This window comes from Notolepis coatsorum, assembly GCF_963971535.1.
Source record: "Notolepis coatsorum genome assembly, contig: SUPER_13_unloc_1, whole genome shotgun sequence".
Classification (NCBI taxonomy): domain Eukaryota; kingdom Metazoa; phylum Chordata; class Actinopteri; order Aulopiformes; family Paralepididae; genus Notolepis; species Notolepis coatsorum.
In genome coordinates this window covers 965797-983995 of record NW_028174869.1, presented here as the reverse complement: position 1 = coordinate 983995, position 18199 = coordinate 965797, and the positions used below count along the sequence as shown (strand labels likewise).

At 41.2% G+C, this 18199-nt stretch overlaps 1 pseudogene across 1 annotated transcript; it reads left to right on the top strand.

Moving 5' to 3' along the window:
* Positions 1–6022: 6022 nt before the first annotated feature.
* On the top strand, positions 6023–10843 carry LOC311239735 (annotated as a pseudogene). Its single transcript has 4 exons — positions 6023–6029; positions 7257–7640; positions 10102–10390; positions 10689–10843. The product of its transcript is annotated as an uncharacterized misc_RNA (transcript).
* The last annotated feature ends 7356 nt before the right edge of the window (positions 10844–18199 follow it).

The following is an 18199-nucleotide window of genomic DNA, read 5'->3' as shown; positions in this document are numbered from 1 at the left end:
TCCCCTAGTAGGACTGGTAGTTTTCCTGTATCTGGTAGTGCAAGAAAACCTTTTGTTATTAGTTAAAAAAAATTAAAATGCGTTTCTCTAATATCTTTATATTTTTCACATTTGGTGAGGAAGTGCAACTCAGTTTCAGGCTCACTGAGGATGCAATGACAGCACAGCCTTTGCTCTGCAGGGAGCCAGGTTTTCCTGTGCCTTTTCAACAGCGAGGCTGTGCTCACTCAGTCTGTATTTTGTCAAGGTTCTTTTTAGTTGTTGATCAGTCACCATGCTCAAATAATCTGCTATGGTGTACTGTCGATTTAGAGCCAGATAGCACTGCATTTTGCTCTGTGCTTTTGTTTGTGTTTTCCAATAGGTGATGTAGTTTTGTTTTAGCTGTGTAGTAATTTGATTTATTCTGATTGGTGATGTGTTCTGTTCCTGAGGTGTGTTAAGAGAGCAGGTTTGTGGACTCAGCCTCAGCACCAGCTGGGTAAGGGGGTTCCTGATGCTCCTCAGCTCTTGGCACTGCAGGGCTTGATAATGGTACGAGAGGGGGTCACTTCGTTTTAGGTGTGTCCAAAAGTTAATTGCTCTTTTTTGTATTTTTAGTATTAGTGGGTAACGGCCTAAGGGTTAGGTTAGGGTTAGGGTTAGGGTTAGGGTTAGGTTAGGGTTAGGGTTAGGGTTAGGGTTAGGGTTAGGTTAGGGTTAGGGTTAGGGTTAAAGTTAGGTTAGGGTTAGGGTTAGGGTTAGGTTAGGGTTAGGGTAATATACACATAATATACATGTTCTCACTGTAATATACACATAATATACATGTTCTCACTGTAATATACACATAATATTCATGTGCTCACTGTAATATACACATACTATACACATAATATACATGTTCTCACTGTAATATACACATAATATACACATAATATACATGTGCTCACTGTAATATACACATAATATACACATAATATACATGGTCTACTGTAATATACACATAATATACATGGTCTACTGTAATATACACATAGTATACATGGTCTCACTGTAATATACACATACTATACATGTTCTCACTGTAATATACACATACTATACACATAATATACAAGTTCTCACTGTAATATATACACATACTATACACATAATATACACATACTATACACATAATATACAAGTTCTCACTGTAATATACACATACTATACACATAATATACATGTTCTCACTGTAATATACACATAATATACACATAATATACACATACTATACACATAATATACAAGTTCTCACTGTAATATACACATACTATACATGTTCTCACTGTAATATACACATAATATACATGTTCTCACTGTAATATACACATACTATACACATAATATACATGTTCTCACTGTAATATACACATACTATACACATAATATACATGTTCTCACTGTAATATACACATAATATACACATACTATACATGTTCTCACTGTAATATACACATAATATACACATAATATACATGTTCTTACTGTAATATACACATAATATACACATAATATACATGTGCTCACTGTAATATACACATAATATACATGTTCTCACTGTAATATACACATAATATACACATAATATACATGTTCTCACTGTAATATACACATAATATACACATAATATACATGGTCTACTGTAATATACACATAATATACATGGTCTACTGTAATATACACATAATATACATGTTCTCACTGTAATATACACATAATATACACATAATATACATGGTATACTGTAATATACACATGATATACATGTTCTACTGTAATATACACATAATATACATGTTCTCACTGTAATATACACATACTATACACATAATATACATGTTCTCACTGTAATATACACATAATATACATGTTCTCACTGTAATATACACATAATATACATGTTCTACTGTAATATACACATAATATACATGTTATACTGTAATATACACATAATATACACATACTATACATGTTCTACTGTAATATACACATACTATACATGTTCTCACTGTAATATACACATAATATACATGTTCTCACTGTAATATACACATAATATACATGTTCTACTGTAATATACACATAATATACACATAATATACATGTTCTACTGTAATATACACATAATATACACATAATATACATGTTCTCACTGTAATATACACATAATATACATGGTCTACTGTAATATACACATACTATACATGTTCTCACTGTAATATACACATAATATACATGTTCTCACTGTAATATACACATAATATACATGTTCTCACTGTAATATACACATAATATACATGTTATCACTGTAATATACACATACTATACACATAATATACATGTCTCACTGTAATATACACATACTATACACATAATATACATGTTCTCACTGTAATATACACATAATATACATGTTCTCACTGTAATATACACATAGTATACATGTTCTCACTGTAATATACACATCATATACACATACTATACATGTTCTCACTGTAATATACACATAATATACATGTTCTCACTGTAATATACACATAGTATACATGTTCGCACTGTAATATACATATACTATACATGTTATCACTGTAATATACACATAATATACATGTTACTGTAATATACACATAATATACATGTTCTCACTGTAATATACATGTAGTATACATGTTCTCACTGTAATATACACATAGTATACATGTTCGCACTGTAATATACATATACTATACATGTTATCACTGTAATATACACATAATATACATGTTCTCACTGTAATATACACATAATATACATGTTCTCACTGTAATATACACGTAGTATACATGTTCTCACTGTAATATACACATAGTATACATGTTCGCACTGTAATATACATATACTATACATGTTCTCACTGTAATATACACATAATATACACATACTATACATGTTCTCACTGTAATATACACATAATATACACATAATATACATGTTCTACTGTAATATACACATAATATACATGTTCTCACTGTAATATACACATAATATACACATACTATACATGTTCTCACTGTAATATACACATAATATACATGTTCTCACTGTAATATACACATAATATACACATACTATACATGTTCTCACTGTAATATACACATAATATACATGTTCTACTGTAATATACACATAATATACACATAATATACATGTTCTCACTGTTATATACACATAATATACATGTGCTCACTGTAATATACACATAATATACATGTTCTCACTGTAATATACACATAATATACATGTTCTCACTGTAATATACACATAATATAAACATAATATACATGTTCTCACTGTAATATACACATAATATACATGGTCTACTGTAATATACACATACTATACATGTTCTCACTGTAATATACACATAATATACATGTTCTCACTGTAATATACACATAATATACATGTTCTCACTGTAATATACACATAATATACATGTTCTCACTGTAATATACACATACTATACACATAATATACATGTTCTCACTGTAATATACACATACTATACACATAATATACATGTTCTCACTGTAATATACACATAGTATACATGTTCTCACTGTAATATACACATAATATACATGGAATACTGTAATATACACATAATATACATGTTCTCACTGTAATATACACATAGTATACATGTTCTCACTGTAATATACACATAGTGTACATGATCTCACTGTAATATACATATACTATACATGTTCTCACTGTAATATACACATAATTTACATGTTACTGTAATATACACATAATATACACATACTATACATGTTCTCACTGTAATATACACATAATATACACATAATATACATGTTCTACTGTAATATACACATAATATACATGTTCTCACTGTAATATACACATAATATACACATACTATACATGTTCTCACTGTAATATACACATAATATACACATACTATACATGTTCTCACTGTAATATACACATACTATACACATACTATACATGTTCTCACTGTAATATACACATAATATACATGTTCTACTGTAATATACACATAATATACACATAATATACATGTTCTCACTGTAATATACACATAATATACATGTTCTCACTGTAATATACACATAATATTCATGTTCTCACTGTAATATACACATAATATACATGTTCTCACTGTAATATACACATAATATACATGTTCTCACTGTAATATACACATAATATACATGTTCTCACTGTAATATACACATACTATACATGTTCACACTGTAATATACACATAATATACATGTTCTCACTGTAATATACACATAATATACATGTTCTCACTGTAATATACACATAATATACATGAGCGTGTCGTACGCAATAATTTGCATTATTGTATATTATGTATTTGTAGATTATGTGTGTGTATGTATACCTATATATTCAAATTATATGTGTAGAATTAAATTATTTACTGCGTGTATACGTACGTAGATGCATCTCTATGTATACTGTAAACCAAAAAAAAAAAAAATCCAATCAAATCTTTATTATTATTTTTTTAAACAAGACAAGACACAACACAATACAGTAATAATAATTATAAACAACAATAATAGACAGGACTTCACATGCCAATAACAGTAGTAATAATAATAACACAAAATGATAATAAATTGGACACTAACAAAATAATAAAACAGAGTATAAATTAAATAAGTCGCCACTTAAATTCTATGTAAGGAGTAGGACTTAACTTACTGTATAGTGGACCTCCTGATCCCCTCCATCTCCAGACCCGGCAGCCACGGATCTCAACCCGGAGGGCCCACAGTCCGGCCCCCCCGCGAGCCATAGCACCGCGCCTCTTTGATGCCTCGACCAGCAGAGACCCCGAACCGCCCCCCCCCCCCCCCCCACCCCCCGGCCCGAGCCCACAACCACAGATCCACAGCCAGAGGGACCCGAAACATATATTACAGCTATATAACATTCCATTAAAAAATTAGATGTCCATTTGCAATTACATGTATTATGAATAATAATTATTACTATTATATATGAATACCATGTGTATGTAAGTATACGCTTAAACCATCTACCTGCTCATTAGTCACTTGAGTGCATAAACCGTGCCTTCATAATGGCTTAAAGAAAATAAAAATCCATCGGTTGGTTGTCATTTTATAGCGTCGTGAATATAAGTTTTATCGCAGTTTTCGTCTCGTCTTTTTCCTGGGAAGCTAGATATGAGGCTAAAGGCTAGTCACGTTATATCAAACGCCATTTCTGTTGTATATATACGAATGAAATAAACAAATAAATAAATCCCATTATTCCAGGCTGAAATCTGCGTTCAAAACGTGATCAAAGATGGAGGATGTTCGGCTGGGATCCAGGCTCATATGAAACGCCCACAGACAGTTAAAAAAAATAATTTTCCCATTCGGCCTCAATGATACTGCAGTGGAGCGATGGCGCCCCTAAGAGGATCTGGCCGGTATTGCATGTCGCCGATTTTTTTATCTGGCGGGTAAATCTGCAGAGTCGATCGGCGATCTTGATCCGTTTATTAATATGGAATAAAACAATAACAACTTGCCACGAGTTAACTCGTGGCTCTGGTCCACAACGGGGTGGAATCGAAACACGAGTTAACTCGTGGACGGTCCTTAATGTGTTAAAGGAAAACATCATTCCTGTTGGAGCATGAACATGAATACAGACATGAACACAGACATGAACACAGACATGAACACAGACGTCACCAGGGAGAACACGCTCCTCTCTCCACAACCTGCTGCTCTTGATGTAGTCCCTACATAGCAACCTGAGGAGGGACATTATGATAAAGGTTTCTTTGTCTTCAGTGGTAACCAGGGAGAGAGCTGGAGAGAATATGGCCATAGGAGGGAGAGTAAACAGAGGGAGGGAGGGAGGGAGGGAGAGGTGCCTGGCTAAAGGTCACTTTTAAATTGGCTCTCGGGGAGCTGGTTTCATGGAAGGTCTTTGAAGATTAAAGTGATCCCAGGCCAGGAAGCAGGGGGGCGCTGGATCTCACTATTAATGAATCCCAATAACTGTTACTCTCTGTCTCCCTCATCCCTCCCCTCCTCTCTCTCCCTCTCTCTTTCTCTGTCTCCCTCATCCCTCCCCTCCTCTCTCTCCCTCTCTCTTTCTCTGTCTCCTTCATCCTTCCCTTCCTCTCTCCCTCTCTCTTTCTCTGTCTCCTTCATCCTTCCCTTCCTCTCTCTCTCTCTCTCTCTTTCTCTGTCTCCTTCATCCCTCCCTTCCTCTCTCTCTCTCTTTCTCTGTCTCCTTCATCCTTCCCTTCCTCTCTCTCTCTGTCTCCTTCATCCTTCCCTTCCTCTCTCTCCCTCTCTTCTCTGTCACCTTCATCCTTCCCTTCCTCTCTCTCCCTCTCTCTTTCTCTGTCTCCCTCATCCTTCCCTTCCCTCTCTCCCTCTCTCTTTCCCTGTCACTTTCATCCTTCCCTTCCTCTCTCTCCCTCTCTCTCTTTCCCTGTCACTTTCATCCTTCCCTTCCTCTCTCTCCCTCTCTTCTCTGTCACCTTCATCCTTCCCTTCCTCTCTCTCCCTCTCTCTTTCTCTGTCTCCTTCATCCTTCCCTTCCTCTCTCTCCCTCTCTCTTTCTCTGTCTCCTTCATCCTTCCCTTCCTCTCTCTCTGTCTCCTTCATCCTTCCCTTCCCCTCTCTCTCTCTCTCTTTCTCTGTCTCCTTCATCCTTCCCTTCCTCTCCCTCTCTCTTTCTTTGTATCCTTCATCCTTCCCTTCTCTCTCTCCCTCTCTCTTTCTCTGTCTCCTTCATCCTTCCCCTCCTCTCTCTCCTCTCTCTTTCTCTGTCTCCTTCATTCTTCCCCTCCTCTCTCTCTCTGTCTCCATCATCCTTCCCCTCCTCTCTCTCCCTCTGTCTCCTTCATTCTTCCCCTCCTCTCTCTCCCTCTCTCTTTCTCTGTCTCCTTCATTCTTCCCCTCCTCTCTCTCCCTCTCTCTTTCTCTGTCTCCTTCATTCTTCCCCTCCTCTCTCTCTCTGTCTCCTTCATTCTTCCCTCCTCTCTCTCCCTCTCTCTTTCTCTGTCTCCTTCATTCTTCCCCTCCTCTCTCTCCCACTCTCTTTCTCTGTCTCCTTCATTCTTCCCCTCCTCTCTCTCCCTCTCTCTTTCTCTCCATTACACCCCTCCTCCCTTCCCCCTCTCTCTCGTGGGCGACCAGAGCAAGATCTGGATGAGTATTCCAGCTACTACGCCTCCAAGCGTCGCACCAACAACCCTCCTCCCTCCTTCCACTCCTCCCAGCACCACCTGCACTGGGGCGGCGACTACAGCCTGGGAGGGAGGGGCACCTTGCCTCTGCACGGCTCGCGCCCCCACCTCCACATGCCCACCCCCACCCCCAACCCGTACCTCTGCCCCCGGCGCAGCCCCTGCCTCAGTACGCCAGCTCCCCCTTCGACAGGCCGCCCCGCAGGGTGCGCTCCCAGGACCAGCTGCTGGCGTGTGGGGAGGGGGGCACCCTGTCGCGCCTGAGGAGCCAGAACCCCAACCAGTACTACAAGGCCGTGATGACCAGCAGCAAGACGTCTCAGACGCTGCGCAGGTAATACTAATAATACTAATAATAATAATAACCCTAACCAGTACTACAAGGCCGTGATGACCAGCAGCAAGACGTCTCAGACGCTGCGCAGGTAATACTAATAATACTAATAATAATAATAACCCTAACCAGTACTACAAGGCCGTGATGACCAGCAGCAAGACGTCTCAGACGCTGCGCAGGTAATACTAATAATACTAATAATAATAATAACCCTAACCAGTACTACAAGGCCGTGATGACCAGCAGCAAGACGTCTCAGACGCTGCGCAGGTAATACTAATAATACTAATAATAATAATAACCCTAACCAGTACTACAAGGCCGTGATGACCAGCAGCAAGACGTCTCTTATTCTCGAAAAAGGACAATTGAGGTCACCCTCATTTTCAATGTCGTTGACACTTACACACATTTCAATGCATACATCTTTTATAATATAATAATAATAATAAATGATAACAACTTATCTATATAGCACCCTTCACACATGGACCGCAGCCCAAAGTGCCCCACAGCAAGTAGCACAAAATGTACATAGGCATAACATCAGCATACAGTCGACAGAATAAAAACAATGTATAAAATGCAGACATAAGAATAGGTATAGAAGACGATAAAAGTAGTGCAACGTAGAACGTGCAGACATACTTACAGAAATAAGTACAATGTTGCTCGAAGGCATGAAAGGAGGTGAGATGAGATGAGAGGAGGTGAGAGGAGATGAGATGAGATGAGAGGAGAGGAGAGGAGAGGAGAGGGTGAGGAGAGGAGAGGAGAGGAGAGGAGAGGAGAGGAGAGGAGAGGAGAGGAGAGGAAAGGAGAGGAGGTGAGATGAGAGGAGAGGAGAGGAGGTGAGATGAGAGGAGATGAGAGGAGAGGAGATGAGATGAGAGGAGAGGAGATGAGATGAGAGGAGGTGAGAGGAGATGAGAGGAGATGAGAGGAGAGGAGATGAGATGAGATGAGAGGAGAGGAGATGAGATGAGAGGAGGTGAGAGGAGATGAGATGAGAGGAGGTGAGAGGAGATGAGGAGGTGAGAGGAGATGAGAGGAGAGGAGAGGAGAGGAGATGAGAGGAGAGGAGAGGAGATGAGATGAGAGGAGGTGAGATGAGATGAGAGGAGGTGAGAGGAGAGGAGATGAGAGGAGAGGAGAGGAGGTGAGATGAGAGGAGAGGAGATGAGAGGGGAGGGGAGGGGAGGGGAGGAGAGGAGAGGAGAGGAGGTGAGAGGAGAGGAGAGGAGAGGAGGTGAGATGAGAGGAGATGAGAGGAGAGGAGATGAGAGGAGAGGGGAGGAGATGAGGTGAGAGGAGATGAGAGGAGAGGAGAGGAGAGGAGAGGAGAGGAGAGGAGAGGAGAGGAGAGGAGAGGAGATGAGAGGAGAGGAGATGAGATGAGAGGAGGTGAGATGAGAGGAGGTGAGATGAGATGAGAGGAGATGAGAGGAGATGAGAGGAGAGGAGGTGAGATGAGATGAGAGGGGATGAGAGGAGAGGAGGTGAGATGAGGTGAGAGGAGAGGAGGTGAGATGAGATGAGAGGAGAGGATATGAGAGAAGGTGAGATGAGAAGATGAGATAAGGTGAGATGAGAAGAAGAGAGAAGGTGAGATGAGAGATATAGGTTTGGTTAGGATAGGTTAAACATAACCTGACATGGTCATTCTCTTACTTGCTGTGCCTCATTCCTGGCCTATGTTTGGGGATGTTTTGTGGGGAGTGCTTGGTAGATGTTTTGTGGGGAGTGCTTGGTAGATGTTTTGTGGGGAGTGCTTGGTAGATGTCTTGTGGGGAGTGCTTGGTAGATGTTTTGTGGGGAGTGCTTGGTAGATGTCTTGTGGGGAGTGCTTGGTAGATGTTTTGTGGGGAGTGCTTGGTAGATGTCTTGTGGGGAGTGCTTGGTAGATGTCTTGTGGGGAGTGCTTGGTAGATGTCTTGTGGGGAGTGCTTGGTAGATGTCTTGTGGGGAGTGCTTGGTAGATGTTTTGTGGGGAGTGCTTGGTAGATGTTTTGTGGGGAGTGCTTGGTAGATGTCTTGTGGGGAGTGCTTGGTAGATGTTTTGTGGGGAGTGCTTGGTAGATGTTTTGTGGGGAGTGCTTTGTAGATGTTTTGTGGGGAGTGCTTGGTAGATGTCTTGTGGGGAGTGCTTGGTAGATGTTTTGTGGGGAGTGCTTGGTAGATGTCTTGTGGGGAGTGCTTGGTAGATGTCTTGTGGGGAGTGCTTGGTAGATGTTTTGTGGGGAGTGCTTGGTAGATGTCTTGTGGGGAGTGCTTGGTAGATGTCTTGTGGGGAGTGCTTGGTAGATGTTTTGTGGGGAGTGCTTGGTAGATGTCTTGTGGGGAGTGCTTGGTAGATGTCTTGTATTGAAGTATTAAAAAAGAGAGAGACTTGATTGAGCAGGTGAACGAGACCAACCCGCTCACAGAGAGGCCATGTGTTGCTCTGCCCTCCCTCCAGGTCCCACGAGCGGCTGGTGATCTCCCCGGCGGACCGCTGGGACGACCGGATGCTGGCGATGGGGCTGATGACGGGAGGAGGCGAGCGGGGGGGTGACAGGGCAGGGATGGTCCCCATCATGGGACGCCTCAGCCACCAGCAGAAGACACAGTCCCAGCAGAACATCTGTGCCACGGCGTCCGCCGACCGCCATCACATGATCAAGATGAACTCCCAGCCCACGTCCGGCCACGAGCACGACCGGAGCGCGGCCGCCATGGGGGGGAGGCCCCCCGTCTGGGACCCCCACGTGGGACACTCTGGGACTGTCGGAGGACGGGACCCCCATGCGGGACACTCCGGGACTGTCGGAGGACGGGACCCCCACTTGGGACACTCCGGGACTGTCGGAGGCCGGGACCCCCATGCGGGACACTCCGGGACTGTCGGAGGCCGGGACCCCCATGTGGGACACTCTGGGACTGTCGGAGGACGGGACCCCCATGTGGGACACTCTGGGACTGTCGGAGGACGGGACCCCCATGTGGGACACTCTGGGACTGTCGGAGGACGGGACCCCCATGTGGGACACACCGGGACTGTCGGAGGACGGGACCCCCATGTGGGACATCCCAGCGCCCGGAGGATGGCTTTCGCCACCAAGAGGCAGAACACCATCGAACAGCTCCACTACATCCCTGGTGGGGGGGCCGGGGGCGGGGGGGCACTGAGAACTGGGAGCAAGAACGAGGTGACGGTGTGAGAAGGAGAGCGATAGAGAGAGAGAGAGAGAGAGAGAGAGAGAGAGAGAAGGAGGAGGCAAAAGAAGGAGAGATGAAGGTTCATTTTTAAAGAATGTCAACCGTGATGTGTTGAAGATGAAGAGAGGAACGATGGAATGATTTCCAGATGAAAGAGAGATGGAGAGAAAGGCCCTCGGCCGAGAGACAGGGCTCAGTCTGACTCGGGGGTCAGGGGTCAGGGGTCAGCCTTTATATACCTGTGGAAAGAAACGCAAAAAAAGTAGAAGAAGACATTATGGTGATCGTTAGTTCAGCCCATTGATAAGATAAGTTATTCCTTTATTGATCCTCTTGGGGAAATTGAGGAATTTTGATAGATTGATGATTTGATCCTCGTTACTAGTATAGTATTGGATGAGAGAATATTCAGCCATATTGTATGAGGTGGAGACAGCGGTGGTCGTGTTGAAAAGGATTTTAGGGTTAGCTAGCCGTCCTGGTTAGGGTTAGCTAGCCGTCCTGGTTAGGGTTAGCTAGCCGTCCTGGTTAGGGTTAGCTAGCCGTCCTGGTTAGGGTTAGCTAGCCGTCCTGGTTAGGGTTAGCTAGCCGTCCTGGTTAGGGTTAGCTAGCCGTCCTGGTTAGGGTTAGCTAGCCGTCCTGGTTAGGGTTAGCTAGCCGTCCTGGTTAGGGTTAGCTAGCCGTCCTGGTTAGGGTTAGCTAGCCGTCCTGGTTAGGGTTAGCTAGCCGTCCTGGTTAGGGTTAGCTAGCCGTCCTGGTTAGGGTTAGCTAGCCGCCCTGGTTAGGGTTAGCTAGCCGCCCTGGTTAGGGTTAGCTAGCCGTCCTGGTTAGGGTTAGCTAGCCGCCCTGGTTAGGGTTAGCTAGCCGCCCTGGTTAGGGTTAGCTAGCCGCCCTGGTTAGGGTTAGCTAGCCACCCTGGTTAGGGTTAGCTAGCCGCCCTGGTTAGGGTTAGCTAGCCGCCCTGGTTAGGGTTAGCTAGCCGTCCTGGTTAGGGTTAGCTAGCCGTCCTGGTTAGGGTTAGCTAGCCGCCCTGGTTAGGGTTAGCTAGCCGCCCTGGTGCCGCCTGGCTCTTTGGTGACTCTTATTGACGGGCCCTGGTGGGTCAAATATTGTTGAATTTGTAATTGAATTGTTTTATTGCACCATCTTATGAGTCTCTATAGGGCTCTGACAGAAGCTACCGGTCGCTGAGTCCACTGTGGGTCATTATACCCTGAGCTGAGGACGGACAGAGGAACAGCAGGTGGTTTGACTTGTCTTTTGTATAAAGAAAAAAAGAAAAACAACTATTTAAGATCAGTGTTGAAAATGTTTGCTTTTGTATGAAATGTACCTATTATTATTATTATTATTATTATTATTATTATTATTATTATTATTATTATTACTATTATTATTATTATTATTATTATTATTATTATTATTATTATTATTATTATTATTATTATTATTATTATTATTATTATTATTATTATTATTATTATTATTATTATTATTATTATTATTATTATTATTACTATTATTATTATTAATATTATTATCATTATTATTAATATTATTATTATCAACCCCTGTAGGATATTGTGTATTCTTGAGGGAAAAAAAGAACAACCCTCTTTAGGCCATCCGTCTGATAGCTGGCAGCTGAACACTGAGTGGACATTTAAGCTGCCAATCATCTCGATCACAAATTGTGACTGGACTATCATGACAATAATCCACAACTGCAGCTCTGTTGTCGTCACCGTATCTCACATTGTAGCCCTGAAAGAGTCCGGAGAAATTCAGAGTCTCTGCCTCCATGACTGGATTAACTCCATTTATATATACATATATATATATATGAATTACACACACACACACACACACACACACACACACGCACACACACGCACGCATGCACGCACGCACGCACACACACACACACACACACACACACAGACACACACACAGACACACACACACACACACACACACACACACACACGCACACACGCACGCACGCACGCACACGCACACACACACACACACACACACACACACACACACACACACACACACACACACACACACTACTGTGCTAATTCACATTGACCTCTACTGTCTATGGGCCACATATAAACACATTTAGATATGAAAAAAGCCAAGCTTTGTCATCGCAAGTTTGTACGTGTTTTACTTTGACACAATGCCATACTTGTACGTTTTCACTGAGTACCACACACTGAATGCCACACACTGAATGCCACACACTGAATGCCACACCCTGAATACCACACCCTCTCTCCAAGCTGGTCAGCGTGTACGATGGGACACTCTTCACACCAAAAGGGCTACTGCTGACTCTGTGTCTCTGGATGGCAGGTCTGCTGTCTCCTCCCTGCGTGGGTTAGGGTTAGTGTCGGGGACATTAGGGTTAGGGGTTAGTGTCCATATCTGGGACGCTGTGGACTGAACTGCACCACCATATAAATGTGATTTTCTTTGATTAAGTACGGAGGGGAAATTACATGCGAGACATTTCGCCACACTTTTCCCCCGTAGTGAGATTTGAAGAAGTTCTGTGTGATGTAAACACCAAACACGATTCCTTTTTGTTTTCCATCATCCTTGTTGGGGGGGGGGGGGGCTGTTGAGGTGGCCATGATAATGTCATATTTTGTAAATTGCCCAGTTGCATTTTTAATGGATCAATGTATTTTTTTCTAGTTTGAAGGCTGTGAGATGGACCTATAGAGACCGTATGAACAGGGTCCCTTCACAGGGACATGTGTGAATATATAGACCACCTAACTGCAACGGGATAAAGACCAAACGTGATTGATTACAGGTCGATGAAGATTTCCACCAGACAATGTTGTTACTCACTCACTATGATATGTGTATAATGGTCACTGCAATTATGAGTATAACTGTAGATGATTCTTGATTATATTATTGCAATTATCATCGTTATTATTTGTTCTCATATGGTTCTTTTATTTTCTATCTCTGTGGATCTCAATGTATAATCCTGGACTTTGAAAATTCAACTTTGTAGTGGAATTAAAAAAAACAAAAACAAAAAAAAAACGTTGTGTTCTTGACGAGAAGAAAAAGCAGGTGCCGTCAAAGAGAAAAGAAGCATGATGTCAAGAGCCAGTGTTGTCACAGCGTGTGTGTGTAATGTCACAGCGTGTGTGTAATGTCTGTTTGTCCTGTGCCCATGTGTGTATCTTTAGTGTCTTTAAGGAATGCTGAATCTCATAATGGATGAAACTAGGGACACAGTTTGTGTTTCCAGAGAAGTGCTGAGGCAACTTTTTTTTTGTGATCACATTTTTATTTTCCATTTTCCATGTAACAAAACGACACAATACACAGTAACATCAATAACACCCAAGACATCGCAGGACAGTACTTCAACAATAATAACTACAATAACGACAATACAACCAGAAATAACGAAAATAATAAATACAGAGTGCAAAAACCAAATCATATTATTTGTTTGTTTGTTTATTTATGGATCCCTCATTAGTCCACACCCATGGGTGACAGACTATTCTTCCTGGGGTCCTAAGACACAACCTACAACATCACAGTACATTACATTACAGTAACAAAAAACTATAAAACCATAAGAAACACCTTAGCCTAGGGGTACATTCTCAACATCTTCAAAATCTCACACAGAAAAAACACACAATGGCTCCAACTACAAATACTATACTAACTAAAGTAACTAAAATAACAATACTAACTAAAATAAATCAGTAACTCAACTGTATTTCACCATTCATAACAGCATCCTTCAACTTTTTCTTAAACGTTAATTTGTTGCTGATCATCATTATCTTCACAGGTATACAATTCCAGTGTGCAGCAGCTCTATACATCACGGTTCTCTTAAGTGCATCTGTTCTTGGTAGAGGTAGAGTAAAGTGAAGACCCACGGTGTGTCTGGTGACATAGCCATGTCTAGTATTGGTGGGTTGTAGTTCTGACCACAAAGACTTAGGTTTACCAATTTTATAAATATTAAACAAAAATGTTACAAGGCTGCATGCCAGCCTCTGATCCACTCTAAGCCAAGACAGAGCAGCATACATCCCCCCAACACTGCTCCTCACAGAGCACCTTCTGATCACTGAAATACTCATTTTAGCCACTATGTTATGCCTTGACCAAGCAAGCTTTTCATCAATAATCACACCCAACAACTTGGCCTCTCTAACCTGCTCAATAGCAGCACCATTCAACACAATATTTAGTTCCTGATCCGTTCTTAATTTATTTCTAGAGGCCAGCATGATAGTCTTTGTTTTTGAAACATTTAACTTTAACTTGTTTTCAGTAACCCAATTAGAAACCAGCATTAACTCTTCTTGGAGCAACGTATTAACCAAGTTATCTTTCTCTGCAGAGACATACATTGTTGTGTCATCCGCATACATTTCCACGCATGCATTATTCAATACACGAGGTAAATCATTAACAAAAATGTAATAAAGCAAAGGACCAAGGCAACTTCCTTGGGGGACGCCACATTGAAGGGTTTCTATATCTGAAAGTGTCCCATTAAACAATACCCTTTGTTGTCTGTTAACCAAGTAACTATTCATTCATTTAATAGAACATTCATTGAAATTATATTGCTAATAGCTTCCTGAGTAGGAGCTCATGATCAATGACATCAAATGCCGCACTAAAATCCAGAAGCACAGCACCCACAATTGACTTTCTGTCCATGTGTTTCAACCAGTTATCAGTAAGCGATGTTAGTGCTGTGGCTGTGGAGTAGCCCACTTCACGCTGGTATTCTGAGTTAATAAAAATCTAAATAAATTAAAAGACTAGTGGGGTAATAACGGTGTTAGTTGTAAAAGTTAGGGAGCGGTCATGGTACACGTCTCTACTCCATGATGCCGGCTCCTCCTCTACGACGGACAGAAGTCATATCACCTTTTTATGGATTTGAAAGCGTGTAGTATAAAAAAAATAGAGACATCATTTCACAGCTTGTCAAGCTACGTTCACCAAAGCAAGACCTTTCCACACGTTTCAAAATGTAGGTGATTATAAAACATATACAACGACATGGTTTTGGTATTAAAACGAGAGAGAGAACGTGGAGGAGCGGTCTATGAGGTCATATTTCTGAGACCAGAATGTCACTCAGTTCATAAGATCCTGTATGTATTGTTAAGGAGGATTACGGAGGAGAATGTATTGTGACTTTGCCTGATGGATGAGGCCGTTGACTTTTACAACATGGTGATTCGTGTTACCTTTTGAAAGAGAAGGATTATAACGCTGTTCATCTGAAATATTCAAAAAGAGGAGAATTGTTCACGCTGTTATTCTGAAAGATTAAAACATTTTATTGTTCACGCTGTTATTCTGAAAGATTAAAAAAGAGGAGAATTGTTCACGCTGTTATTCTGAAAGATTAAAAAAGAGGAGAATTGTTCACGCTGTTATTCTGAAAGATTAAAAAAGAGGAGAATTGTTCACGCTGTTATTCTGAAAGATTAAACCATTTTATTGTTCACGCTGTTATTCTGAAAGATTAAAAAATAGGAGAATTGTTCACGCTGTTATTTTGAAAGATTAAAAAAGAGGAGAATTGTTCACGCTGTTATTCTGAAAGATTCAAAAAGAGAATTGTTCACGCTGTAATTCTGAAAGATTCAATCGTATTTTCAATGTCTCTTTTCTTCCTTGTATTCTTTGTCTGTACGGCATTTTTTTTTGAGTTGGATGCCTCGATGAGTCTTTGTGTGTGTGTATGTGTGTGTGTGTGTGTGTGTGTGTGTGTGTGTGTGTGTGTGTGTGTGTGTGTGTGTTTATCACAGAAGGCAGAGGTATATTTGTGTTCTTAAAGTTTAGTTGGCATAACCTCAGAAAATTAATTGTAAGATACATTTATTTAATACATCTCCTTATATGTCTATTCCCAAGAATATCCCAGCGAAGGTCTCACAGGATGCACCGTTTGGTTATTGGTCTAATTCTCACATTTGTAGAATCATAATGTTCAATTGATAATAACAATTAAAAAACAAGTCGCACAAACCTATTTGTGTTTTTATGTGATTTGACAAAGAAAAACAGAGAGGCTGTTTCTCTCCTCAGACATACATCACTACATGTATGTCGTCAATTTGTTCATATGTTCACAGCTGTGCTGCTTACAGGAATCCTGAGGAGAAGCCGTGACACATAATAATGAATCCATGTCTGCTTCTTTTATTACTCATTATGCATCTCACTGTTCTCCGTTTATTATAGACAGAACATGATAAAGTGTTTAGCATGATGAGGAGTAAAATGGGTCACACATCTCCCAGGCTCCTAACAGGTTTATTTATGGGCCACACACACACACACACACACACACACACATGTGAAAAATACACGCTCACACACACTCTCTCTCTCTCTCTCTCTCTCTCTCTCTCTCTCACACACCACACAAAGTGACACATAAAATAAATAGATGTAAACAAACAGTATTCAAACACACACACACCACACACTTACTAACATACAAAATAAGCACACACATGCATATAGGCTACACACACACACACGCGCACACACACACGCACCCACCCACACACACACACACACAAAGGCTGTGATACACTGAAATATTGTGCTGTAATGGTATCTTTAATTGAATGCAAATTAACATTGTGCACAGAGCAGGCAGCGCGCACACACACACACGCACTCACTAATGATATGCAGGATGCACTGTAATGATATCTTTAATTGACTAATTAACATTTCACACACTGAGTGTGAACACACGTACGTGCATGCGCACACACACACACACACAGAGTCTTTCTGCCACACACACGCACACAAGACAGTGTCACTGACTGCACTGTAATGATATCTTTCTTTATCGTATGCAAACACACACACACACAGTCTTTCTGCCTCACACACACACACACACACACACACAGTCTTTCTGCCTCACACACACACACACACACACACACACAGTCTTTCTGCCACACACACACAGAGTCTTTCTGCCACACACACACACAGTCTTTCTGCCACACACACACAGAGTCTTTCTGCCTCACACACGCACACAAGACAGTGTCACTGACTGCACTGTAATGATATCTTTCTTTATCGTATGCAAACACACACACACACACACACGCACAAACACACACAGTTTATTTATTCATGAGTACCATGCTGGATATAAAATAATCCATATTTTGACAACGGTGGGAGACAGACAGAGAGAGAGAGAGAGAGAGAGAGGTGCACAACAAAGTAGAGAGGAGGAGGAGAGGAGAGAGGAGAGAGAGAGGGTGACTGGTCATGGTGGTCAGCAGCAGAAC